Here is a 26,129-nt window from a genome sequence, read left to right as displayed (position 1 = left end):
TACTATGTGCAAAGCACTGTTCTAAGTGCTGGGGAGGTAACAAGGTGATCAGGTTGTCCCACGTGGGGCTCACAGTCTTAATCCCCATTTTACAGATGAGGTAACTGAGGCACAGAGAAGTTAAGTGACTTGCCCAAAGTCACACAGCTGACAATTGGTGGAGCAGGGATTTGAACCCATGACCTCTGACTCCAAAGCCCAGGCTCTTTCCACAGAGCCACACTGCTTCTGTGACTAATATAATATATAATATTTAGTAATATTACATATAGTATAATATTACACTATCACTCCAAAACCTAATTGACAATTAAAATAAGCCAAACTGGGCTAGAGTAGTGATTGAGGCAGGGCTTTGCACACAATAAGCACTAAAAATTCAATTAATTGATTGATGGATTACAGGATCTCCCTATAACAAAAATTATCAAAGATTACCGGGAGCTTCAACAACCAGCCCCTGCTTCTCTGTTTTATGCTTTAACTGGTGTTCCTCATCCAATTAGCTATTTATCCTTTTCACTCTGATTAGTTCTCTCTAGATGGTCCAGGTGGAGTTAAAGAAAATGATTAACTGCTGATTAGCTTGCCTGGTTAGGAGGAGCCATGGTAGAGTGAGTGACTTCCTCTGCTAATGAGACTTGCCTTGGGAGGAGGAGAGGATAAACACCATTCCAAGTCTATTATATTTACATAAACTGAACCTAATATAGACATCCCTATTAACTAACTTGGATTCCTGTCTTATTTTGTCTTCATTGTACTGACACAAGGACGAGCTAAACTTATCACTCTGCAAAACAATTGGCCTCCTTTTTCGGGATCCTAAAACCTCTTCTCTGGCAGAGGATTTAAAGTTACCTAGGAAAGGGGTCTCCGAGTGATTGATATGCAACATAGCTATGAGTACACTCTAAATCCCACTTCCCAAGGGAGACTCACATTCTGTCTCTCCTAGATGGACTTTATGACCAAAAATATCTATTTTTAGTGCCTCCCATTTCAGTCTTTGGTGTTACAATGTCAATTACTTCTAAGTACTAAGTGTTAAGTTGCAGCTGACTTTCAAAACAGGCCATTATTGGAGATGACAAGGGAGTTTCAGGGGAAAAAAAAGTTTGAACTACATTTCCCAACTGACTCACTACATGATTTGGTGTAGTTACTACATTTTCCAACTAGTGTAGAGGTACTTCCTGTATTTACTCTGCCTCTATTTCTGGGATGGAAACAAGTGGAGAGAAGCTTTTAAGAGGAATGGCCTGAGCCCCTCTTTCTTTATTCTATGTAAACCCCTTTTTTTCCTGCAGGAAGTCATGCTGCTGGGATCTGCTCTGTCCTGGGAACATAGGGTAAGTTTTCCTTTTTATTTCCCTTGTTAATGCTCTGTGGGATGTCAGAGAAACAAAGGTCAGAATTTCTGGATTGTGAATTGAATTTTTTACCTTTCCCTCTGGATTTCGATCTTTTTCTGAGTCATAATTGCCCCCAAATGATCTGCACCTACCTTCCCTCTAAACATGTTCTCTGAAAGCTTTGTGGTTTCTCAAAAGGCGTGTGTGAGGTTTTAAGCAGAATCTTGATGTGGTCTAATGCTTCAGTTCTTCTAGTGATGTTGGTACTTTTATATTTCCCCTTGACAGAGCTGGAATTAGCACCTTGGTCTCTTGGCTTTCGGCTGTATGATCTTTTGACGGTATTCTTGCAATAGGTGCCCTGATTTCTGTAATGTTGAATTGTGCATTAATGAGGAGAATTTGCAGTGAAAAGAAACACCTTATAAATATTTGGAAATCGTGACAAAGGCTTAGCCATTTTGCTACACCAAGTGAATTATATTATAAGCTCATGATAATATTGAGAGTTGAGACTTTTGTTAAGTGCTTATTATGTGCAAAGTATGGTTGTATATGCTGGGGTAGATACCAGATAACCAGATCCTACATGGGGTTCACAGCCTAAATAGTAGGGAGGACAGGTATCAAATCCCCATTTTGCAGATGAAGAAACCAAGAAACAGGGACACTCACTCCCTTGGTGACCTCATTCGCTCCCACGGCTTCAACTATCACCTCTACGCTGATGACACCCAGATCTACATCTCTGCCCCTGCTCTCTCCCCCTCCCTCCAGGCTCGCATCTCCTCCTGCCTTCAGGACATCTCCATCTGGATGTCCGCCCGCCACCTAAAGCTCAACATGTCGAAGACTGAGCTCCTTGTCTTCCCTCCCAAACCTTGTCCTCTCCCTGACTTTCCCATCTCTGTTGACGGCACTACCATCCTTCCCGTCTCACAAGCCCGCAACCTTGGTGTCATCCTCGACTCCGCTCTCTCATTCACCCCTCACATCCAAGCCGTCACCAAAACCTGCCGGTCTCAGCTCCGCAACATTGCCAAGATCCGCCCTTTCCTCTCCATCCAAACCGCTACCCTGCTAATTCAAGCTCTCATCCTATCCCGTCTGGACTACTGCACTAGCCTTCTCTCTGATCTCCCATCCTCGTGTCTCTCTCCACTTCAATCCATACTTCATGCTGCTGCCCGGATTATCTTTGTCCAGAAACGCTCTGGACATATCACTCCCCTCCTCAAAAACCTCCAATGGCTACCGATCAATCTGCGCATCAGGCAGAAACTCCTCACCCTGGGCTTCAAGGCTGTCCATCACCTCGCCCCCTCCTACCTCACCTCCCTTCTCTCCTTCTACTGCCCAGCCCGCACCCTCCGCTCCTCCACCACTAATCTCCTCACTGTACCTCGCTCTCGCCTGTCCCGCCATCGACCCCCGGCCCACGTCATCCCCCGGGCCTGGAATGCCCTCCCTCTGCCCATCCGCCAAGCTAGCTCTCTTCCTCCCTTCAAGGCCCTGCTGAGAGCTCACCTCCTCCAGGAGGCCTTCCCAGATTGAGCCCCTTCTTTCCTCTCCCCCTCATCCCCCTCTCCATCCCCCCGCCTTACCGCCTTCCCCTCCCCACAGCACCTGTATATATGTATATATGGTTGTACATATTTATTACTCTGTTTATTTATTTATTTATTTATTTTACTTGTACATTTCTATCCTACTTATTTTATTTTGTTGGTATGTTTGGTTCTGTTCTCTGTCTCCCCCTTTTAGACTGTGAGCCCACTATCGGGTAGGGACTGTCTCTATGTGATGCCAATTTGTACTTTCCAAGCGCTTAGTACAGTGCTCTGCACATAGTAAGCGCTCAATAAATACGATTGATTGATTGATTGATATTAAATGACTTACCCAAGGTCATAAAGCTATAAAACTGCAGATCCAGTATTAGAACCTGGGTCCTTTGACTCCCAATTTCATGCTTTTTCCACCAGACCGTGATGTTCCTCTCATGGGAGGGAGAGATGGTAGATTACATATCTACTGTCAACCCTCATGGCAATGAGAATCTTTGACTTTGTAGGTGTGATGAAAAACATTTTGCTCCTAAAAGTTTTTCAAGGGATTGATTGGGGTGAATAGGGAAGTAACATGATGACACATAATTCTAAACAATATGATGTAGTAATCTGTGATTTGGAGACGACTAGCTGAGAAGCAGTTTAGACTAGTCAGGGTAACAGACCTGAAGGTCAGAGTACCTGGGTTCTAATCCTGGCTTTGCCACTCACCTGTTGTGTGACCTTGGGCAAGTCACTCAAAGCCTTTGGGCCTCATTTTTTTCATCTTTAAAATGTAAATTCAATGCCTGTTCTCTTTCCTACTTAAACTGTGAGCCTAGCATGGGACGAGAGCTATATTATTTTGTTTCTACCCCAGCCTTAGTCCAGCACTTAGTAAATACCACAGCAGAGAAATCAGCCTGGAGAGCAGTAATTGAAAGTGGAGTTTGCATTTATTGAGAAAAATAAAGATCAGTTTAACAGGAGGTAGGCATAAAAACACATACTGGGACTTGCATTGGGCAAATGCATTAGCTAAAAAATAACTTCCTTTTACATTTCTCCTACCAACTCCATTGTTCTCTCCCAAATAGTGCTGGCACACAGTAAGATTTCAGTAAATGCACATGCATATGTAAGCCCAGTGTGGGCAGGGATTGTCCTTCTCTATTGCTTAATTGTACTTTCCAAGTGTTTAGTACAGTGCTCTGCACAATTTAAGTGCTCAATAATACAAGTGAATGAATAAATGAATGAAGGATCGAGGCATAAAATGGGAGGAATCTTCAGTCTTTGCTATCACATGAAGAGGATCTTACCATCACTGATCTTGTCTCCAAAAATAAAAGCCATCTAGAGCTATTGATCATACATATTGTGCAGGGCTCACCAGCTCTTTTGGGAAAATACCACTAGCTTACACCAAAATACTTATGAAAATTCTTTAGAACTCTGTGGACAATTAGAAACTTTCTAAGATTTTGAAAGATTTGATCATCAGGCTACATATTGTAATTTTGGACTATTCCTTTTAATGTACTCTTTTTCTCGATTTCTATGAAGAAACAAGAGTTGTGTTTGGAACACCTTGGGGAGGCTACTGAATGAAAGGAATATTGTAATTTAAGGGCTTTTTTGGCTCCAGAAATGTAACCCAGTAAAGCCTTCTGGGAGCACGAATCTAAGGTACACCTAAGACTTATGGTTACCTGGTTGAGTTTTCCCATTTTCTGTTGTTTACCCCAAAACCTGTAACCAGAGCATTTATCACAGTAAGAAATGACACTGTGGCATTGCTGTTCAAAGGTTTTCTTGGTAGCATTGAAATACAGCTTCAGAAGACAGGAGATTTATAGTATTTTCCAGACATGGTTTCAGATACAGTAGCACTCTTATGAAAGCTATGAAACAAGGTGAAACATAAAATAAAGAAGTTCAGCTGCCTGTAAATAAAATTATGTTGAAGTGTTTGTTTTTTTTCCACAATGTGGCCAAATGGAAGCTAGTGGTAATATAACACTGGTGAACTAAGTGTCACATTGCCTATGTGAGTCTGAACTCTCATGTGGGTGCGGGATTGTGACTCCCAACTTTGTTGTACTGTACTCTCCTGAGCGCTTAGTACGGTGCACACAGTTAGTACTCAGTAAATACCATTGATGATGATTTCTGGGACAGAATTAATGTTAAAAAATTCAAAAAACCTTTTTAGCTTTTTGGCCTTGCCTGTTTGCAGGCCACGTTTAGACTAGCTTGGGTAGAATGTTGCAGTATTCCAGACATATGATCACTAGGTTTCTATTATAGAATTACAGTTGAGTATTTAGATGGTAATATCAACCAATAATGAATATGGGAGTATCTGTGAGTAGCATAACTGAGAAGCAGTGTGGCCTAGTGGAAAGAGTACAGACCTGGGTTCCAATTTCACCTCTGTCACTTCCTGCTGTATGACTTCGGGCAAGTCACTTAACTTCTCTGTGCCTCAGGTTCCTCATCTGCAAAATGGGGATTCAATTTATTTTCTCCTTTCCTACTTAAACTGGGAGCCCCATGTGGGATGGAGACTGTGTATGACCCATTTCCACTGTACTGGCTGCCGTAAAAATAATAATTATAGTAATGAGGTTGTATATAGTGATCAGGTTGTCCCACGGGGGGCTCGCAGTCTTCATACCCATTTTGCAGGTGAGGTGACTGAGGCCCAGAGAAGTTAAGTGACTTGCCCAAAGTCATACCGCTGACAATTGGCGGAGCCGGGATTTGAACCCATGACCACTGACTCCAAAGCCAGGGCTCTTTCCACTGAGCCACACTGCTTTAACCTTTTGTCCTTAAACTTTGACATTGTTACTCTGCTTTTCCACATTTATCTTCTAGGGTTTTTCTGTCCTTCCACTTCTGTTTTTCATTTCTTTTGGACTGTGTCCAGCCCAATTTCCTTGTATCTACCCAGCACTTACAACAGTGCCTGACACATAGTAATCACTTAACAAATGCCATTAAAAAAACAAACCCAAAACAAGAACACAAGCAATTGGTTTGAAAAAAAGTTAACCGATGCAACGGTTGAAAAATGCCTTGACATTGAACCATATTCTAGGTGTCAACTTTAGAATTGTTTGATTAAATAGAGATAAATCCTCTCATTTGAATTCATGCTGTGATAATGGATTAGATCTTTATGTTCATACAATCAAACAAATGCTCAACTCTGACATCTATAGCATCTCTCACATGAATGATTTATTGAAAATCAGAAACTATTATTAGAAAACAAGAAAATGGACAGATAACACCTGGGTCCAAATGCGCATGCTTTTCTCTGAGAACGATAATGAACAAGACCCTCAAAGAAGAAATTCAATTTTTTCTCTTCAATAATGGAAGAGAATATAAAATGCAGTGAGGCAGGGAGTTGATCACAGAAGAATGGTAAGAAAATTGCCATAACATTAGAAAGAGAAGTTACCTTACTTTTCTAAAGCAAGAATTCCTTTGAATAAGAGATGCACTTTGAGTCTTGCATCCATGCCTGTTCACTTCTATTAGTGAATCCAATTCCATTTGTAGTTTTATTGAATTATAGTTTTTCCAAAAACAAGGATTAAGGGTGTAGATGCAATTCCAAATTTAGGTTCCAGTGCTTAATAACCAAAACAACAACCCCAAACCAAATTATTTTTTCTTCTTACTGTTATTAATAATAAACAATTGCATAGCTTTTTATATTTGCAAAGTACATCATCCCTGAAAAGCATACAAAATACATTACACGTATAATTATTTTTAAAATGCTATTTCTCACAATGATGCTATAAAAGTAGTTGGGAAAATGCCGATAGAGTTTACATTAAAAGTTTTGGAAAATTGGATTGCTGAACTCTATACAGTTCCTCGAACCACTATACTTCATTTAGTTGTATTTATTGAGTGCTTACTGTGTGCAGAACACTGTATTAAGTACTTGGGAGAGTACAATAGAACAATAAGCAGATATATTCCCTGCTCTCAATAAGACCCAAACAGCTAGTTGGTGTTTTATTTGCAAAATTGGCATTGTTGAGAGAACATGGTTGAGAGAAGAAGGGATCATCATTGGCGGTATTTGAGTGCTTATTATGTGCAGTGAATTGTACTGTGACAGAGAGAGTAAAATACAACAGACTTGGTAGACACAACCCCTTCCAACATGGTAAACATACTTGCACCTTGATAAGGAACCCTAATCCCTTACAGAGGCAATGCAGTCTTCCATTTGGAGTTCTAGATTTCTTCAAAAGGGTAAATGCATTTAGAATTCCTCAGGAAGATACTTGAAATATCTGATCCCGAATCCAACTTTGAAACCTGTTTAACAACCCTACGATATCTGGATATTTTTGGAAAGAGAAGTAGAATGTTATAGTGGAAAGAGAGCATGGGCTTGGGACTCAGAGGATCTGGGCTCTAATGCTAGCTTCACCACGTGTTTGCTGGATGATGTTTGCCAAGTCACTTAACTTCTCTATGCCTCAGTTACCTATTTGGAGCAGGGACTGTGTCCAACTCAATTATATTGTATCTACCCCAGTGCTTACTACACATCATGTATGGCACTTTATAAAGGCATTAATTAAGCACTTACTGTGTGCAAAGCACTGCTCGAAGCGCTGGGTAGGTTATAAGGTGATCAGGTTGCCCCATGGGGGGCTCACAGTCTTAATCCCCACTTTACAGATGAGATAACTGAGGCACAGAGAAGTTGTGACTTGCCCAAAGTCACACAGCTGACAATTGGCGGAGCTGGGGTTTGAACCCATGACCTCGGATTCCAAAACCCGGGCTCTTTTCTACTGAGCCATGCTGCAAAGCACTTAACTAATACCATGAAAACAAGCCAACTTATTGAGCACTTACTGTGTGCAGAGCACTGTACTAAGTGCTTGGGAAGTACAAACACTTAGTAAGTTAAGAGAAGCAGCGTGGCTCAATGGAAAGAGCCACCATTGACTTGGGAGTCAGAGGTCATGGGTTCAAATCCCGGCTCCATATCAGCTGTGTGACCTTGGGCAAGTCACTTAACTTCTCTGTGCCTGTTACCTCATCTGTGAAATGGGGATTGACTGTGAGCCCCCCGTGGGACAACCTGATCACCTTGTATCCTCCCCAGCACTTAGAACAGTGCTTTGCCCATAGTAAGCGCTTAACAAATGCTATCATTATTAGAGAAGCAGTGTGGCTCAGTGGAAAGAGCACGGGCTTTGGAGTCAGTGGTCATGGGTTCAAATCCTGGCTCCACCAATTGTCAGCTGTGTGACTTTGGGCAAGTCACTTAACTTCTCTGTGCCTGTTACCTCATCTGTAAAATGGAGATTGACTGTGAGCCCCCCGTGGGACAACCTGATCACCTTGTAGTCTCCCCAGTGCTTAGAACAGTACTTTGTACATAGTAAGCACTTAATAAATGCCATCATTATTATTATTATTATTATTATTATTATTATTATTACAAGTCGGCAACTTATAGAGATGGTCCCTACCCACCATTGGGCTCACAGTCTAGAAGGGGGAGACAGACAACAAAATAAAACTTGTAGACAGGTGTCAAAACCATCAGAATAAATAGAATTATAGCTATATGCACATCATTAATAAAAGAGTATTAAATATGGACAAGTAAAATAGAGTAATAAATATGTACAAATATATACAAGTGCTGTGGGGAGGAGAAGGAGGTAGGGCGGACGGGGGTGGGGGTGGGGGTGAAGTCACAGAGCAGACAAGTGGCAGAGCTGGGTTGAAACCCAGATCCTCTGACTCCGGGCCCATGTTGTTTCCACAGACAAACATGCTTCTCCACTGGTAAGTCTTGGCACACAATCATCAATAGGTAACATTTATTTAGCACTTATTTTGTGCAGAACAGTATATTAAGAACTTGAGTGAATACTTTACTACAGAGTGGGTAGACAAAATCACTGCTCTCAAGGTACTTAGTTCAAAAATACTGTTGAATGATTGATTAAGAAAGCACTTAATCTGTGTAAACTGCAAGCTCTTTGAGGACAGGGATCAGAGTCCCTGCCCACAAGGAGCTTACAGTCCAGAGGTGGAGGCAGAAATTGATAAAAGTAAATAAAGGAGAGATTTGTATGTAAGTGCTTTGGGCCTGAGGGTGGGTTGAATACCAAGAGCCCCAAGGGGATAGATCTAAGTGCATAGAACATGCAGGAGAGAGAATAAGTTGGGGAAAGAGGGCTTAATCGCCTAAATCCTCTTAGTAGAATACAGTTAGATTTGTGCAAAGCAGCTCTTAGTAATAAAATGCTTCTCTTTTATCTTTGATTAACCACTCAGAGCACTTTTACTTTCTCTCACAGTCAATCAATCAATAATATTTATTGAGCACTTACTGTGTGCAGAGCACTGTGCTAAGCGCTTGGGAAGTACAAGTTGGCAACATATAGAGATGGTCCCTACCCAACAGTGGGCTCACAGTCTAGAAGGGGGAGACAGAGAACAAAACAAAACATATTAATAAAATAAAATAAATAGAATAGATATGTACAAGTAAAATAAATAGAGTAATAAATACGTACAAACATATATACATATATACAGGTGCTGTGGGGAAGGGAAGGAGGTAAGGTGGGGGGGATGGAGAGGGGAAGGAGGGGGAGAGGAAGGAGGGAGCTCAGTCTGGGAAGGCCTCCTGGAGGAGGTGAGCTCTCAGTTGGGCCTTGAAGGGAGGAAGAGAGCTAGCTTGGCGGATGTGCAGAGGGAGGGCATTCCAGGCCAGGGGGATGATGTGGGCCAGGGGTCGATGGCGGGACAGGCGAGAACAAGGCAGTCTTTGGTGAGAGGTCTCCTCATTATAGTGGCAGAAAACAAGGAGCCTTTCAATTGTTGATCCTAGAGCTCTATGGGGGAAATTGTTACAACAAGAGCTCTGCTGTTCTTTAAACCATAAATAAAAAAATACAAATCTTTTCAATTACAAATACTTTTCTGATTGGCTTCTAGAATGTCAGGCCTTCGCTAAAAAAACCTATTAATCTAGGTACTTATCTGATTTCCTGGTAACTCTTCTCAGTAATAATAATAATTGTATTGGTTAAATACTTAATGTGTGTTAAGCACTGGGGTAGATAACAAGGTCCCCACATGGTCTGCCAGTCTAAGTAGGAGGGAGAACAGGTATTGAATCCCCATTTCGCAGATAAGGGAACTGAGGCACAGAGAAGTTAAGAGATTTGCCCACCAAGGTCACACAGCAGACATGTGGCAGATTTGGAATTAGAACTCAGGTCAGCTGATTCCCAGGCCTGAGTCCTTTCCACTGAGTCACACTGCTTCAGGAGGAGTAGGTTCACATTCTACCCACATTCTGCTTTCTCCTAGGCACTGGCAAAATAGAGGCATATGGATCAAGGTAGAGGGAGACTGACTTTAAATATATTATTTCTACGTTTTAAATATCTTCTGAGTTTTCTCTTGGAAGTGCCACCTAGCGGGGAAAATCCCCAAGAAGTTAAAAATTTTAGAAAATCGTACTTCAGAAAGTGCTAGAAAACCACATCTTTGTCACTTCTGCATCTTGTCCTCTCTTTTCTCCCAATACCCATGAGTCCACAGACTAGACTGTGTGCTTCTAAAAGAAAAAGTATATTGATTTTTTTTACTTAAGAAAATTTTCTTCCTATACAAGTTATTTGGAAACACATTTCACTGAGGTCTTGTCTAAAGTAAATAGGAAAATAGGAGACTAACTATTACAAAGTCAATCTTAGTTGTCCATCTTTGATGTGAGCCCACTGCTGGGTAGGGACCGTCTCTATATGTTGCCAACTTGTACTTCCCAAGCGCTCAGTACAGTGCTCTGCACACAGTAAGCGCTCAATAAATACGATTGAATGAATGAATGAATGTTGCCAACTTGACTTCCCAAGCGCTTAGTACAGTGCTCTGCACACAGTAAGTGCTCAATAAATATGAATGAATGAATGAATGTGAATAGCTGAACTAACAAAGATGAACAAATAAAAACTTGAACTCTGCTGAATCTTCCTAGCTGTATAACACACACTCATGACGAAGGAAAGGGAATGCTTCTCGAGAAAGAAAGATTGATTTAGGTCAAAGGTAAAAGCATTTATCTTAGTGGATCTTCTGAACTGTGAAATCTGTCAACATTTCTACTGAACTCCCCCCAAGTGGTGAGAGAGAATATTTAAGCATGGAATAGTTATATTCATTTAAAATTGACTATTAACTTGCAGGTTATTTTTAATTCACAGTCTAATGAAAACCCATTTTCTAATGAAAACCCATTTCTGATAGAAAGCTCTGTGAAAATGTAGCACTTATTTTAAACACAAATAACTAAAGCTGCTCCTGAAATGAGTAGATGATTAAGCGGCTTAACAGCGTTAATGAAAAATAAATGAAGTTAGAAATATCAGGTGTAGTCCCCTGTCAGAGTAAATCTTTAATGGGTGCTTTACTCATTCTAGTCATTTTCTTGACTCTGCAAATCACTTAGCTGTAAGCATTCAATTCCAGAGATTCTATTTCAACTGTCAGATATGTCTCTTACTTTTTGATGTCTGAAGTTATTCTTTCCATCACTGATATCTTCAGATTGCTTGTTCTACAGCTTACTGTCTTCCGTACACAATTTGAGTAAAGCTGAGAATCAGCACCACATTCTCAAAAGCTTATGCATCTTGAAGAAAATTAAAATTAGATCTCATCCTGTCATTGTGTTTAAAACAGTTTGAAAAATCTCCGAGTGGAACACATTGGCCAGCCTTTCAAAATTGTATCCGATTTTAACACTGCAAGGCAACCTTAGAGTCAACACTTTCCACAAGTAGAGTTCATGAACTTTATGTCAATAAATAGTCTTCACTTTATAGAACAGTCAAGAAGTCTGTAAGAAGTGCTCTGCAAGCTTACTTCAATAATAACATTTTATTGTCTTTCTTGAAATGCCAAGCTCATACACATTTTTTATTACATTACAGAACCATATATTTCAGTTCAGTCAGAGGTTTTAAACATTATGTATCACAACTTGTAGTGCACTCTGGGTTGCAAACAGCATTGTGTTACAGGGCAGCTGTCACAACAAAAGCAATATAAAATGCTGCATTAGCTATGAACCACAAAGGAAAACATGGCAACATTTGCAAAAATGAAGCCCTGGAAAATTGAAATTAGTAGCAAAATGCTCATATGGCATCGTTACCGTGCTACAAAAGTCTTTTCTAGTTTTTGGAGGAAAAAATCCAAGTCTATAAAGTCAACATTTAGCCTATTTCATGATGAAGACACTTCAAATATTGCCTATGAAAGAACCCTTTTAAGAAAAGAACATAATCTGCGATGTGATGAATTGGGTAGTAACCCAACACATCAAGAAAGCTTATTAGCAGCAAAGATGACTATGTTGGAATGAACAGTTATTCAAATATTCCATTTTATAGATGAGGAACAAGTCCACATTGCAAATACTAAATACAATGTACCCAGAAGGGCAAAACAGTAAAATAAATGATATGTTGGTATATCATCAAAACAGTTCATAGTAAGTTGTAATTAAGAGCTTACTATATGCTTGCATGCAATTTCAAATGTGCTTTACACACTTGGCATCTATTTGCTTATTGCACACTTCCCCAAATTAAATGGCTGGCAGGGATTGCACAAACCACTATCACTAAAATCAGTGTCCTTTCACCGAGTCACACTCCCAGGTCTGTAGGGTTGGACCAGGAGAGCACTATGCTGACTGATGGAGGAGGTACAATTTAATCATCTCAGACATAGCCCTTGTATCACATGGGACTCACAACAGAAGTAGTAAGGAAAACTGGTATCCTAGCTGCATTTTGCAGAGAAGGAAACCCAGCACAGAGACAGGTTAAAGTGACTTACCCTAGGTCACACGGCAGATCAGTCCCGAGTTGGGATTAGTCCAGATTCCTGATTTCCCAAGGCTTTTTTTTTTTCTTTTTCCAATTAGGCCACACTGTTTAAAATAGTAAGAAGCAGCGTGGCCTAGAGAATAGAGTATGGGCCTGGAACTCAGAAGGACTTGGGTTCTCATCCTGGTTCTGCCACTTGTCTGTTGGATGACCTTGGGAAAGTCACTTAACTTCTCTACCGTAGTTCTCTCTTCTGTAAAGTGGGGCTTGTCTGTGAGCCCCACGTGAGACAGGGACTGTATCCAACCTGGATACCTTATATCTATCTCAACACTTAGTGCCTGGTCCATAGTAAGCGTTTAATACCAAAAACAAAAAAAAGTAATTGGGAGTTAGAAAACCCAACTGTCTTTGCATGATCGATTCTGGGTATAATAGCAATTTATTGTCCCTCTGGGTACTAGCAAAAAATACAAATCAAAGACCCCTATTATTATTCACATTTAAATGTTATCTCAGAAGATCCACAACATTATTAATAATGATGGCATTTGTTAAGTGCTTATTATGCGTGAAGCACTGTTCTAAGCGCTGTGGGGGAGAGGGGACACAAGGTGATCAGGTTGTCCCACATGGGGCTCACAGTTTTAATCCCCATTTTACAGATGAGGTAACTGAGGCCCAGAAAAGTTAAGTGACTTGCCCAAAGTCACACAGCTGACAAGTGGCGGAGCCGGGATTAGAACCCATGACCTCTGGCTCTCAAGCCTGGGCTGTTCCCACTGAACCATGCTGCTTCTCATTAATGCATGTCTTCTAGACTGTGAGCCCGTTGCTGGGTAGGGACCATCTCTTTATGTTACCGACTTGTACTTCCCAAGCGCTTAGTACAGTGCTCTGCACACAGTAAGTGCTCAATAAATACGACTGAATGAATGAATTTATTAGTAATGCATGGACCAATCTTGATATTTTGGGAATGCTCATCATAGCAGGAAAGGAAGAGGGAACAGGGATTTTGAATTAGGGGTGGCAGAACCTTCAGAGATGCTAAATTAAAGGTACCATAGAGCCCAGAGCACAGAGGGCCTTCCTTGTTAAATTTTAGCAATCTCTACCTTCACTGAAAAGACTAGGAAACCATCTCTACAAGTGAGGATTGCTTCTTTTATTTTATGGCATTTGTTGAGCACTTAGTATGTGCCAGGCACTGTAATAAGCACGGGGGTAGATACAAGCTAACCACTTTGGATACAGTCCATGTCTCACATGGGCCTCACAGTCTTAATCCCCATTTGACAGAGGAGGGAACTGAGGCACAGAGAAGTGAAGTCTCTAGCCCAGGGTCACCCAGCAAGTGGTGGAACTGGGATTAGAACCCGAATTCTTCAACTCCCAGGTTCTTTCCACTAGGCCGTACTGCTTCTCTTCCTTCCCTCAATCCTCCTGCTCCTCATTTGGAGAGAGGATTGTTAGGATGGCACTAGAATCTGAGCAGCCTCCCATTCGGGAATACTGTCTGTCTCCACTTTTAGAGTATAAACTAGTTATGGGCAATCAATCAATCAATTGTATTTATTGAGCGCTTATTGTGTGTAGAGCACTGTACTAAGCGCTTGGGAAGTACAAGTTGGCAACATATAGAGACAGTCCCTACCCAACAGTGGGCTCACAGTCTAGAAGGGAAGGGAATGTGTCTGCTAATTCTGTTGGACTGTACTATCCCACATGCTTAGTACAGTGCTGGGAACATAGCAAGGGCTCAATAAATACGATTGATTGATTGTCCTATCAGTAGTCCCAGACAGCAACTGCCAGTCAGGAGGACATTCCTCCTTGCTCCCACCCCGGTATCAGAAAGTCCAGCTACAGATATTAAATTACCAAACTTCCCTCTCCCATTCCAACCACCAGAAAATCCATGCCAGCACAGGCTCATCTGAATGCTTTCCTCCTTCCAAGCTGAGTTGTAACAAAAGATACTTGCCACAAATCCCCCTATAATTAGTTGGCTAACAAGGCAGCTTGCATAAGGATTATTATGAAACATGCTGAATATGTAGTTTTGGGAAACAAATTATAACTTCCCCCAAGCAGATTCAGGCAACGTGTGCTTTAACTTGACAATTTTGCTGTGAAATGTGTTTTCATTACCTGTAAGAAACAATTTGAAAAAATAAAATCATAGAATTCATGAATCATAGCGTTGGAAGGTAACTTAGAGAGATCTTCAAGTTCACCAATTAGGCTGTAAACAACCCAGGGGCAGGGAGCATGCTATTATTTAAAATGCACTTTCCCAAGAACCAAGTACATCTCTGGGCACAGAGCAAGCAGTCAATACAGTGCTCTGCTCTCATTACAGAGTTCTGCATAATAATAATAATAATGGTATTTGTTAAGTGCTTACTATGTGTGAAGCACTGTTCTAAGCACTGGGAGGGATACAAGGTGATCAGGTTGTCCCACAGGGGGCTCACAGTCTTCGTCCCCATTTTACAGATGAGGTCACTGAGGCACAGAGAAGTGAAGTGGCTTGCCCAAGGTCACATAGCTGACAAGTGGCAGGGTCGGGATTCAAGCCAATGACCTCTGACTTGCAGGCCCATGCTCTTTCCACAGAGCCACGCAAATGGTCAAATGGTCAAAGGGGGAAAATCTGAATCTTGCAGCAGTCACACCCAGCCTGTTTGGTTTCCTCAAAAAGCAGGTTACTTGCACAGCTTGGTTCTTTAATTCGCTGCTCTGGCGTACAGTCAGAGGAGGAATATTCTTCTTAAGAAAGATCATTAGTGCTGCACATGTCTATACAAGTTTATTTGATTTTATTACTGAGTGGTGTCTCTTAAAAAAGAAATGATATTGGATACGTTTGCAATAAAGGATGTTTTAAGTCACTAAAATCAATACCAGTTCATTACTGAGATAACGGGGCTTGCAAAACAGCTAATTTTGCTGGCCAATCGATTTGGAGGCCTTTTTATTCTTTTTACATCCAAAGAAAACATAATCAGAGTTGTTTCTTGTACAAGTAGAAATGTAAAACCAAAGGACTTACAAGACTAGAATGTCTAAGTAAGGATGGAAATGCTACAAATGGATGTGGGGTTGTAAGGGGAAAAATATATTACTTTTATTCAGCACTTCATTGATTTATGAACTGGGAAGATCTGAAATTCTCGGGGCAGGTCTTTAACTAGTTCAAGCAAAAGAGAGATAATGCTGTCCTTGAAATATCAACAGCTTGTAAGTGATCATTTTAAAGAGAAAAATGAGTTAATAAGAGCCTTGGCAATACATATAATCTTGCTATAATTAGTGGAAAGGAGAACAAGTGTACAAGCGAGGGTTTCTTCAGAGCCACAAAAAGAAAAGTCCACATGACAAGGCTGAGCTCAATTCGCATTCTTTCACCACCAGCGGTCTTGGACGAGGCAGGTAAATGTTACTCCCATTTCATAATCCATGGAACAATCTGCCCTACATTTCCAAAATATAAAGAGGTGGGCCTTGAACATCAAAAGTGTTGAGTTTGGTTCTGAAATTAGAATGTATATTTTTGTGAGGACAGGCTTTAGAAAGTTGGATAATAAATCCATGAAGCCTTTCAGAAAAGCAAATTTTCAATTTTTCCATTTGGATAATACAGAAGAGTCTTTAACATTTGCATAGTAGCTGAAAAGGGGCAAAAATCAAACTAAACCAAACTACCCCAGAAGCACTTGTTGTATTAAATTTTTTGAAACTTTCTGGTTGTTAGATAATAACCTAGTAGTAGAAAAACTCAATGCTATATCAACTTTTTCTAAATGTTATTTGTTAAATGCTTACTATGTGCAAAGCACTGTTCTAAGTGCTGGGGAGGTTACGAGGTGATCAGGTTGTCCCAAGGGGAGCTCACAGACTTAATCCTCATTTTACAGATGACGGAACTGAGCCCAGAGAAGTTGTGACTTGCCCAAAGTCACACAGCTGACAATTGGCGGAGCCGGGATTTGAACCCCTGACCTCCGACTCCAAAGCCCGGGCTCCTTCCACTGAGCCACGCTGCTTGCATATTTGGATTTGTTCTAATATTACCTTAAAAAGTTATTGTAATTTTTCACGAGAATTTTTACATGCCATTGTGCTGAAGACTGGATGGTGAAAATTTTCAGTTGTTTGCAGGATTTTCCTAAGAGGCTCGGACATACATTTGGTCTCAGGGTTCTTCATGTATTATTCAGGACTTATATGACTGATTTCCCATTGAAATGTGACAAGAACCATGTCCTAATATGTAAGTGTGTGACAAATTGTCATTCATTTTTCCTACATTGAGAAAAAAGCTGTTATCCCCATAACAGCTTTTCTAATTCCCTAAGTTGGAGAAAGTTGACGTGTTTGATCAGAATGAACATAAACCTTTTCATTCACATCTCAATACCTCTTTTTCCTTTATATAAATTATTCTGGCCTTGATAGCATTATTTTTAACCTGATGCATATGAAGCATGAGAAGCAGCGTGGCTCTGTAGAAGGAGCCCGGACTTGGGAGTCAGAGGTCGTGGGTTCGAACCCGGCTCTGCCACCTGTCTGCTGTGTGACCTTGGGCAAGTTTCTTAACTTCTCTGTGCCTCAGTTCCCTCATCTGTAAAATGAGGATAAAGACTGTGAGCCCCATGTGGGACAACCTGATTACCTTGTTTGTACCCCAGTGCTTAGAACAGTGCTTGGCACATAGTAAGCACTTAACAAATACCGGAATTATTATTATTATTCATTCATTCATTCAATCGTATTTATTGAGCACTTACTATGTGCAGAGCACTGTACTAAGCGCTTGGGAAGTACAAGTTGGCAACATATAGAGACGGTCCCTACCCAACAGTGGGCTCACGGTCTAGAAGGGGGAGACAGAGAACAAAACAAAATGTATTAACAAAATTAAATAAATAGATAGAGTAATAAATATGTACAAACATATATACATATATACAGGTGCTGTGGAGAGGGGAAGGAGGGGGAGAGGAAGGAGGGGGCTCAGTATGTGAATTGAGAGAACACGTAACAGGGGACCTGGATTGCTGGGATTAAAACAGGATCATCTTCCAATTGTTCAAGGAATTATCTCAACTCAGCAGAGTTAAACCATCTTCTAAAGACCAAGAACAGCCATATAGATTTAGGGATTTCTACTCGTGGGTGACTGCAGCACTCTAAAGACACACATCCTTCCTCTCTGCTTCCTCCCTCTTGCTCTCCAGACTCCGAACTGCCAAACGCTAGTTCTTGGCAAAAGACAAGACTGTGACGATGAGCCCCAATTTTATTTTAAGCTTCACTGATATGGCACTGTCTATCTTGAGGATGAGCTAACATGTGAGTAGCGTTGGTAATAGTAGCGTCGACCTCCCCCTTTTCTTGGAGACATCCAACCTCGGCTTCCCTCCCTCCTCTAATCCACTTCTCTCCTTACCTCCTTCAAACCCTGCCATCCCTGCTCCGCCATTGTCCCACATAGATACCTCAGTTTCCCCAACCTGCAAAGAAGAATAGCAGCAGTTCCTTCTCCTAGGAACTCACATAGGACTCACAGTCTAAGTAGAAGGGAGAGCAGTTATTGAATCCCCATTTTGCAGATGAGGGCACAGAGAGGTCAAGTGACTTGCCCAAGGTCTCAGCAGACAAATGGCAGAGCTGGGATTGGGATGCAGGTTCTCCAACTCCCCGGCCCGTGCTCTCTTCACTAGGTCTTGCTGCTTCGCCAAAGTTCCCCTGAGATATAGCATTGTCTGAGGCACTGAAATGAGTGTCACCTTGGTCCAGTTACTTAACATTTCTCTGCCTCAATTTCCCCATGTGCAAATTAGAGATAAATCTTACTTCCTCTTACTTAGACTGTAAGCCCCACGTGGGCCAGAAACTTTGTCCAACCTCATTTTCTTGATTCTCCGTCATCACGTAGCACAGCGTTTGGCACACGGTAAGTGTTTAGAAAGTACAGCAATAACAGAATGATAGATATAATAATAATAATTGGCAATCTCTGCAAATCCTCCAACAAAGACAGGACTACCGAGAGGACAAGTGGCTTGTCTCCCCAGAGGACCTAAGCCGGTTCAAAATAAAAAGGATTTAGGGATTCTATCCAGGTTACAAAATCAAGGCTACTGCTTCCCTCGGAAGTTTCAAGGTGGGGGCAATGCCGTCTGAGGGAAATGAATCCCTGTCATGCCTTTCAAGGGCCGGAAAAACATTCAACTTACAGAACTCTGGCTCAAATGGCCTTCCTGTATCAGCTCTTGAGAGATGTGAGTTTGAGAAAGTGGGTCAGGACATTCTGCAAGGTACTAACGAGACCACGTGGATGCTCATGAAATGTAATTAACACAAAATCGCAAGTCCCTCTGCTCTGGGTATTTGAGTCACAGAAAAGACAAAACAAACTTCAAGTAGAGATATCCCATGATCCACTAGCTGACGAATATAAACCCCCCTCTCCCACCAAGGGATGCTGCTTTCCCATTGTGCAGCTCAGACTTAAAAATAAAACTTTTTGAATGCATCCTGCAGCACACTGGGAATCGGGCCATATTTAAGGATTCTTACATAACCAGTGAAAGACAAACATAGGCAAGGAGGAAGCACCATAAAGGAGCATAAATATGTTTTTATGCAATGTTTCTTCGCCACCTAGATCACAGAGGTTTAGAATATTCTGGGTTGCAAAAAAATGCCTAATTATATCCGTTTCTTGGTGGTGAAAGCTGCCACCAGCTTTTGTTGCTAGATTTTCAGAAAATCACAGAAACAGTTCTAGGAAAAAAAGAAACCACAAGAAAACAAGAATGGGGTCCCGTTCTTGAATGACTGTGGGTGAGGACCCATTCCATATATAGTTGTGGTTAGTGTTAGTCATGGTGTGGATATATACCCACTGATACATTATTCTGGACAAGACCATCATTGGACACTAACATTTGTGGTGAAATGTTGCTATTTGGAAGTAGACATAGGGGTCATGATGCGCTTCTGCTATGTCTGGAAGGCTTGAGACAAGCAGTTGCCCAATGGTGTAAGTTACTCCTATAAATTATCATTTAGAAAATGGTGAAAACAGTTGACTTCCCGTGTTTTTCTTCTGACTAGTCTCTTCCCAGGGCTCCTTATCTGACTGTTCCTGCCCAACCAGCCATCCTTATGGCTTTGGCATCCAAGACTGTGGGAGATCTATACCTCAGGGAAGAAGCAGGACCATGGCAAAATGTAAGAAGAACAGCCAGCCATAAAAACACGTCTCATTTCTGGTGCTGGTGGGAGGTACAGGGGACTAGTGAAGATGGAAGATTTGGAATATTATGATGAACTGGAGAGTTGGAGCCAAGGGACTGGAAGCCTCCAATAGCCAGGAATGTGCCGATGTGGGATGAGTTGTCAATAAATGGCAGAGGAGGAGTTGGTGGGTTAGGGTTAGGGCTGCGGCACACATGATACGATGAAATTGCAATATGTCTGGCTGATGCTCCTTGGTTAGTAGCTTCCCAGCATTGGGAGTCTCTCACTCAGCCCTCATCCCAGCTGTGGTTCAGATGAATGGAAGAAGATTCATTCAGTCATATTTATTGAGCACTTACTGTGTACAGAGCACTGTACTAAGCGCTTGGGAAGTACAAGTTGGCAACATATAGAGACGGTCCCTACCCAACAGTGGGCTCACAGTCTAGAAGGTGGTCTTCTTATTCTCTTTCTCTCTCTAATAATAATCATAACTGTGGTAGTTGTTTTGCACTTATTTTGTGCCAAGCACTGTATTAAGCCCCTTGAAGATCAGGCACAGTCTCTGTTGTTGTTTTTTTAATAGCATTTATTAAGCGCTCACTATGTGCAAAGCACAGTTCTTCACAGGCCCACAGTCTAAAGGGGAGGAAGACCTGCTATTTCATTCCCGTTCTACAGATGAGGAAACTGAGGCATAGGGAAGATAGGTGACTTACCCGAAGTTCCACAGAAAGGAAGTGTAGGAGCCAGGACTAGAATCCAGGCCTCCTGATTCCCAGGTCTGTGCTCTCCTGATAAGCCTGCTGCTTTTCTGTCTTTTGTGTGTGTGTGTGTGTGTGTGTGTGTGTGTGTGTGCGCGCGTGTGTGTTCGCACGCCTTTCTGTGTCTCTCATTTGATTCTGAAACCAAGACAATCATTATAATCTAAAAGTTTTATCATTCTAGAGGTTTCACAGATTTCTTTTTATATGGCAATCATTCATTAAAAGGAATTGTGGTTTTAATTGTCAATTATCTTGTTCATTGGAGAGTGACTTTGATCTTAAAGTTGTGCATGCATGTGTTTCCATGTTATTCCTATTTTCCCCTCTAAGAAAAACTGCTTTCACATAAAAACATCCACAAAATATCTATATTGTACAGCTGCATTTGATCTCTGCCCTATATCATGTCCTGGTGATATTAGTGATAGTTTTTGTGGGGTTAAGGAACGGCTGTTTTCTCTTGGCCTTCAGTTCTTTAAACCTGTCATGCCAAACTTCCCTACTCAGCTTTATGCCAAGTTAAGCCAAAGAAGTGGTGCTAAAATATATTATGAAACAATACCAAGAAAGTAACCACTGCACTGAGAACAATCACCACTTGGTGAAAAGACCAGCACTTATGAGCTGACCCAATAAAACACTGGTAGTGCAGTTCTAAGCAAAGCTAGATCACTAGATGAAGGAGAGATCCCATTAGTTTCCTACAGGGCCCAGTATCAGTTTCATAACTATACAGTGACAATATTGTATCATTATCTGATATCTCACATTTGATAGCAGAGCAGAGAAACTCATTCCAAAAGGGGATCTAGTCCCTGGGATCTGCTCTGCGTGGCTCAGTGGAAACAGCATAAGCTCGGGAGTCAGAGGTCATGCGTTTGAATCCCGGCTCTGCCAATTGTCAGGTGTGTGACTTTGGGCAAGTCACTTAACTTCTCTGTGCCTCAGTTCTCTCATCTGCAAAATGGGGATTAAGACTGTGAGCCTCCTGTGGGACAACCTGATCACCTTGTAACCTCCCCAGCGCTTAGAACAGTGCTTTGCACATAGTAAGTGCTTAATAAATGCCATCATTATTATTATTATTATTATAATGAACACATTGTTAAACTGCCCCTCTGACAAAAGTCAGAGCTGAGCAGTGATCTGGCATGCCAGGCCTATCGAGATGATAATGGGGGGAAAATTTCCTCGGTGAAGTCCAATATTATCAACTCCACTCTGTTTTTTGGCTTGCGTTAAAACTGATTTTTTTAAAGAGTTGCTGCGAGACTGGTTGACCTAGCCAGAAGGATCGTAAAAAACGGAGTTCTAACAGGATGGCAGTAAATCAATGGCAAGCTCAGAAACTAAGGCAGTAGACCCTCCATAAATATTACAACTTCTACTAAAAGAAGCCACGTTGCCCAGTACATAGAACACGGGCCTGGGGGTCAGATAACTTGGGATCTAATCCCAGCCTGTTGTGTGACCTTGGGCATGTTACTTCACTCTCTGTGCCTCAGTTTCCTGTTCTGTAAAATGGATATTCAATGCCTATTCTCCCTCCTACTTAGACTGTGAGCTCCTCGTGGGAGAGGGACTACATCCAGCCTAATTCAAGTGTATCGAACACAGTGTTTAGAATGGTGCTTGCAAATAGTAAGTGCTTCATAAATATTATCATTATTACTAAAGCCTTCTCCCGAATTCAGGTGGTCAGTTCACCCTCTTTCTATTACACTTGTCTTCTGTGTGACCTTGGGCAAGTCACTTCATAGCTCTGTGCCTCAGTTCCCTCATTTGTAAAATGGGGATTGAGACTGTGAGCCCCACATGGGGCAGGGACTGTGACCAACTCAGTTTGCTGGTATCTATCCCAATGCTTACTATGGTGCCTGACACATGGAAAGTGCTTGACAAATACCATCACCATCATTATTATTATTATTATTATTATTATTATTACAGAGTGAATTACTGTTAATTTTTTTTTAATGGTATATAATGCTTACTACGTGCCAGGCATCATACTAAGTGCTGGGGTAGGAACAGACAGATTCAGGATGTATCGCTTAAAGCCTCTACATTTCTCAAAACAATAACCAGGTACACAGATAGAGTAATCTTTCATCTTCCCAAGGGTGAGAACATTGATTGAAAAAATAAAGACCCTTCATTTTGGAACACGAGTTCCCATGCCCTGTGGGAATGATGCAAAGATTCTTTATTAACTGTATTACTGAAAAGTGTTGCACTCTTCAAAGAAAGGTGGCAAATTTAGGGGAAGAGGAATGATATATTGACTTTGCTGGGACAAAAGGTTGTGGTTTTCATGTGAAAATACTAATGTCAGTACCAAATTCAGGGAAATGAATAAAATGTTTCAGGCTGATAAGTGGGATGGAATTGATGGGGTCAGAGCCCCTCTAGAAGAACTGGCCTGAAAGATAAATCATTCTCTGTTTATGGAATGTCGGCAGAAATCCATTCACCCAGACAAAAAAAAAAGATTATAAATTAAGCCTTCTGTGTCTTTTAAAGCTTTGACAAGGACTTGGGAGTCCCTTTCCCCTCATACTCCATAGGTAAGGTGAACATGATTGACTCAAATCATGAAATAACTTTCCTCATTTTGATAACTCAATTAACTCTTTTCATAGCTATCGCACAACCTGTGTTGTGTGACACAGCCTTCACACAACCTATATGTTGCCAACTTGTACTTCCCAAGCGCTTAGTACAGTGCTCTGCACACAGTAAGTGCTCAATAAATATGATTGAATGAATGAACCTCTCAAGTGGATATCTGTGAAAAGAATACAAACACCCGAGTTTTGAGGGGTGGGGTTTTTATCATGAGAGCATGTGGACCTCTGAGCAGAAGCACTATAACTCACAGGCAATGTCTCTGTTATATTGCTGTGTTGTACTCTCCCAAACACTTAGTACAGTGCCCATCACACAGTTAGCACTCAATAAATACAATTGATCTTGTTTTTCTGTAATCAAACAGAGAGAGAGAGAGAGAGAGAGATGCAATTGGAGGTTTTTGAGGTATGTGGAAATATGTACAGACCAATGTTGAAAATTCCATACAGCAAAGAGAAGCATGGACTGGAGAGGGGAGAGTCTTCAGAAAGAAAGACCAGTGAGGAGACAGATGCCTTAGTCAAACTGGGATTTAAGGATTGTCTGGACTTGTGTCGTTGCCTTTTGGTTGGAGAGATGAGAACAAAGTCTAGAAATTCTGTGGAGTAAGAAGCAACAGGATTTGGTGAGAGTTAAAGGGAGAATTAAAATAATACTAATGATGATGATGGTGGTATTTAAGTGCTTACTATGTGCCAAGCAGTGTTCTAAGCCCTGGGGAGGATACAAGGTAATCAGGTTGTCCCTTGTGGGGCTCACAACCTTAATTCCCATTTTTCAGATGAGGTAACTGAGGCCCAGAGAAGTTAAGTGACTTGCCCAAAGTCACACAGCTGGCAAGTGGCGGAGCTGGGATTAGAACCCATGACTTCTGACTCCCAAGCCTGTGATCTTTCCACTGAGCCACGCTGCTTCTCAGGTCTTGTCTCTTCTCATGCCGTCAAGTTGTTTCCGACCCATAGCGACACCATGGACACAGTTCTCCCAGTACGCCCCGCTCTCCATCAGCATTTGTTCCAGTACCGGATCCATAGAGTTTTCTTGGTCAAAATACAGAAGTGGTTTACCATTGCCACCTTCCACGCAGTAAACCTGAGTCTCTGCCCTCGACTCTCGCCCATGTTGCTGCTGCCCAGCATGGGTGAGTTTTGACTTGTAGCAGATTGCCTTCCACTCACTAGCCACTGCCCAAGCGAGGAATGGGATGGATAGGCCTCTGCTTGTCTCTTCTTCCCCTAGCTGAGACTGGGAGAGTACTGGAAACTCTCCAGGTGCAGCCCTGGGAGGGTTAAAAGAGAGGTAGTGTCAGGATAATGCCAAAGACCTGAGAGGGATGGAGGATAGTGTTGGTGTCAACTGAGATGGGAAAGTTGTTTGGGAGGGAAACTAAGCAATTCAGTTTTAGCAAGGGGCCAAAGAGAAGCAGTGTGGCCCTTGTGGATAGAGCACGGGCCTGTGAGTTGGAAGGATCTGGTTTCTAATCCCAGCTTCAAAACGTGTCTCCTATGTGACCTTGGGCAAGTTACTTAACTTCTCTGGGCCTCAGTTGCCTCATCTGTAAAATGGGGATTTAAATCGTGAGCCCCATATGGGACAGGGACTGCGTCCAACCTGATTATGAGAAGCAGCATGGCTCAGCGGAAAGAGCACGGGCTTGGGAGTCAGAGGTCACGATCCCGGCTCTGCCACTTAGCTGTGTGACTTTGGGCAAGTCACTTCACTTCTCGGTGCCTCAGTTACCTCATCTGTAAAATGGGGATTATGACTGTGAGCCCCATGAGGGATATCCTCCCCAGCACTTAGAACAGTGCTTTGCACCTAGTAAGCACTTAACAAATGCCATCATCATTATTATTAGTATTATCTTGTATATATCTCAGTGCTTAATGCAGTGCTTGGCACAGAGTAAGTGATTAACAAATACCAATATCATCATCATCTTTCTAAGGTCAGAATCCTTCTTAAATGTTGGAGCAGAAAAGAGGGAAGAGTGTCCTTCATTTTAGACACCTGTAGGGAACAAATTAGAAGTTGGTATCAACCAGGAAAGCTGAGGGTCAGCAAGGTGAATGACAAGAAATAAGCCAGTGGATGGTTCTTTCCCACAGGAGCTGCTAAAGGGTGTGTATCAGTGACTTGGCTTTAAATTAGAAATATATTCTAGAGCAGAAAACAGAAGTTCCTAGATTTTCTTTAAAACTGTTTTAAAATGACTGTACATGGGATTCATAATCTGAAGCAGAGAGCGGATATTTCATCCCTCTTTTTCAGATGAGAAAACTGAGGCTCGGAGAAGTTACTATTCATCCATCTGTCTTATCATGGGCAGGGAACATGTCTACCAACTCTATTATATTGTCATTTTGTTCTCTTCCAAGAATTTAGGACAGAGCTCTGCACAAAATAGGTTTTCAATAAATACGATTGATTCATAGATTGATTTAAATCCTTAAACAAGTCAGTACTATTGCTAGTGATAATGGTACTCTGTGTGTGAGTAATTCACTAACTTCAGAGAATGCATTCACAGAGAGGAGTGGTCATTTTCCAATTCTTCAAGTTATAATAATTTCCTTTTAGAGAGCAGACAAGCTAGCTGAGCCCTGGAAACTCCTGGTTCAAAATCTGAGCATTACAGGACAATATTTCGGGGCA

General features: G+C 41.6%; 1 protein-coding gene and 1 non-coding gene across 2 annotated transcripts in view; one reads left to right on the top strand and one right to left on the bottom strand.

The window, feature by feature from the left end:
- The first annotated feature begins 1,332 nt into the window (after window positions 1–1,332).
- Window positions 1,333–26,129, top strand: part of BRINP3 (BMP/retinoic acid inducible neural specific 3) — a 441,851-nt gene continuing 417,054 nt past the window's right edge. The window contains exon 1 of the mRNA XM_038758436.1: window positions 1,333–1,352. The gene's annotated coding sequence lies outside the window, so the exon portion shown is untranslated. The remainder of the gene's footprint in view (window positions 1,353–26,129) is intronic.
- Window positions 24,626–24,763, bottom strand: LOC119938852. Its single transcript, XR_005454550.1, has one exon. It is a non-coding gene; the product is annotated as a small nucleolar RNA SNORA7 (small nucleolar RNA).

This window comes from Tachyglossus aculeatus, chromosome 16 (genome assembly GCF_015852505.1).
Source record: "Tachyglossus aculeatus isolate mTacAcu1 chromosome 16, mTacAcu1.pri, whole genome shotgun sequence".
Lineage (NCBI taxonomy): Eukaryota > Metazoa > Chordata > Mammalia > Monotremata > Tachyglossidae > Tachyglossus > Tachyglossus aculeatus.
The sequence above is the reverse complement of the archived record's forward strand: the minus strand, read 5'-3'. Positions and strand labels throughout refer to the sequence as shown.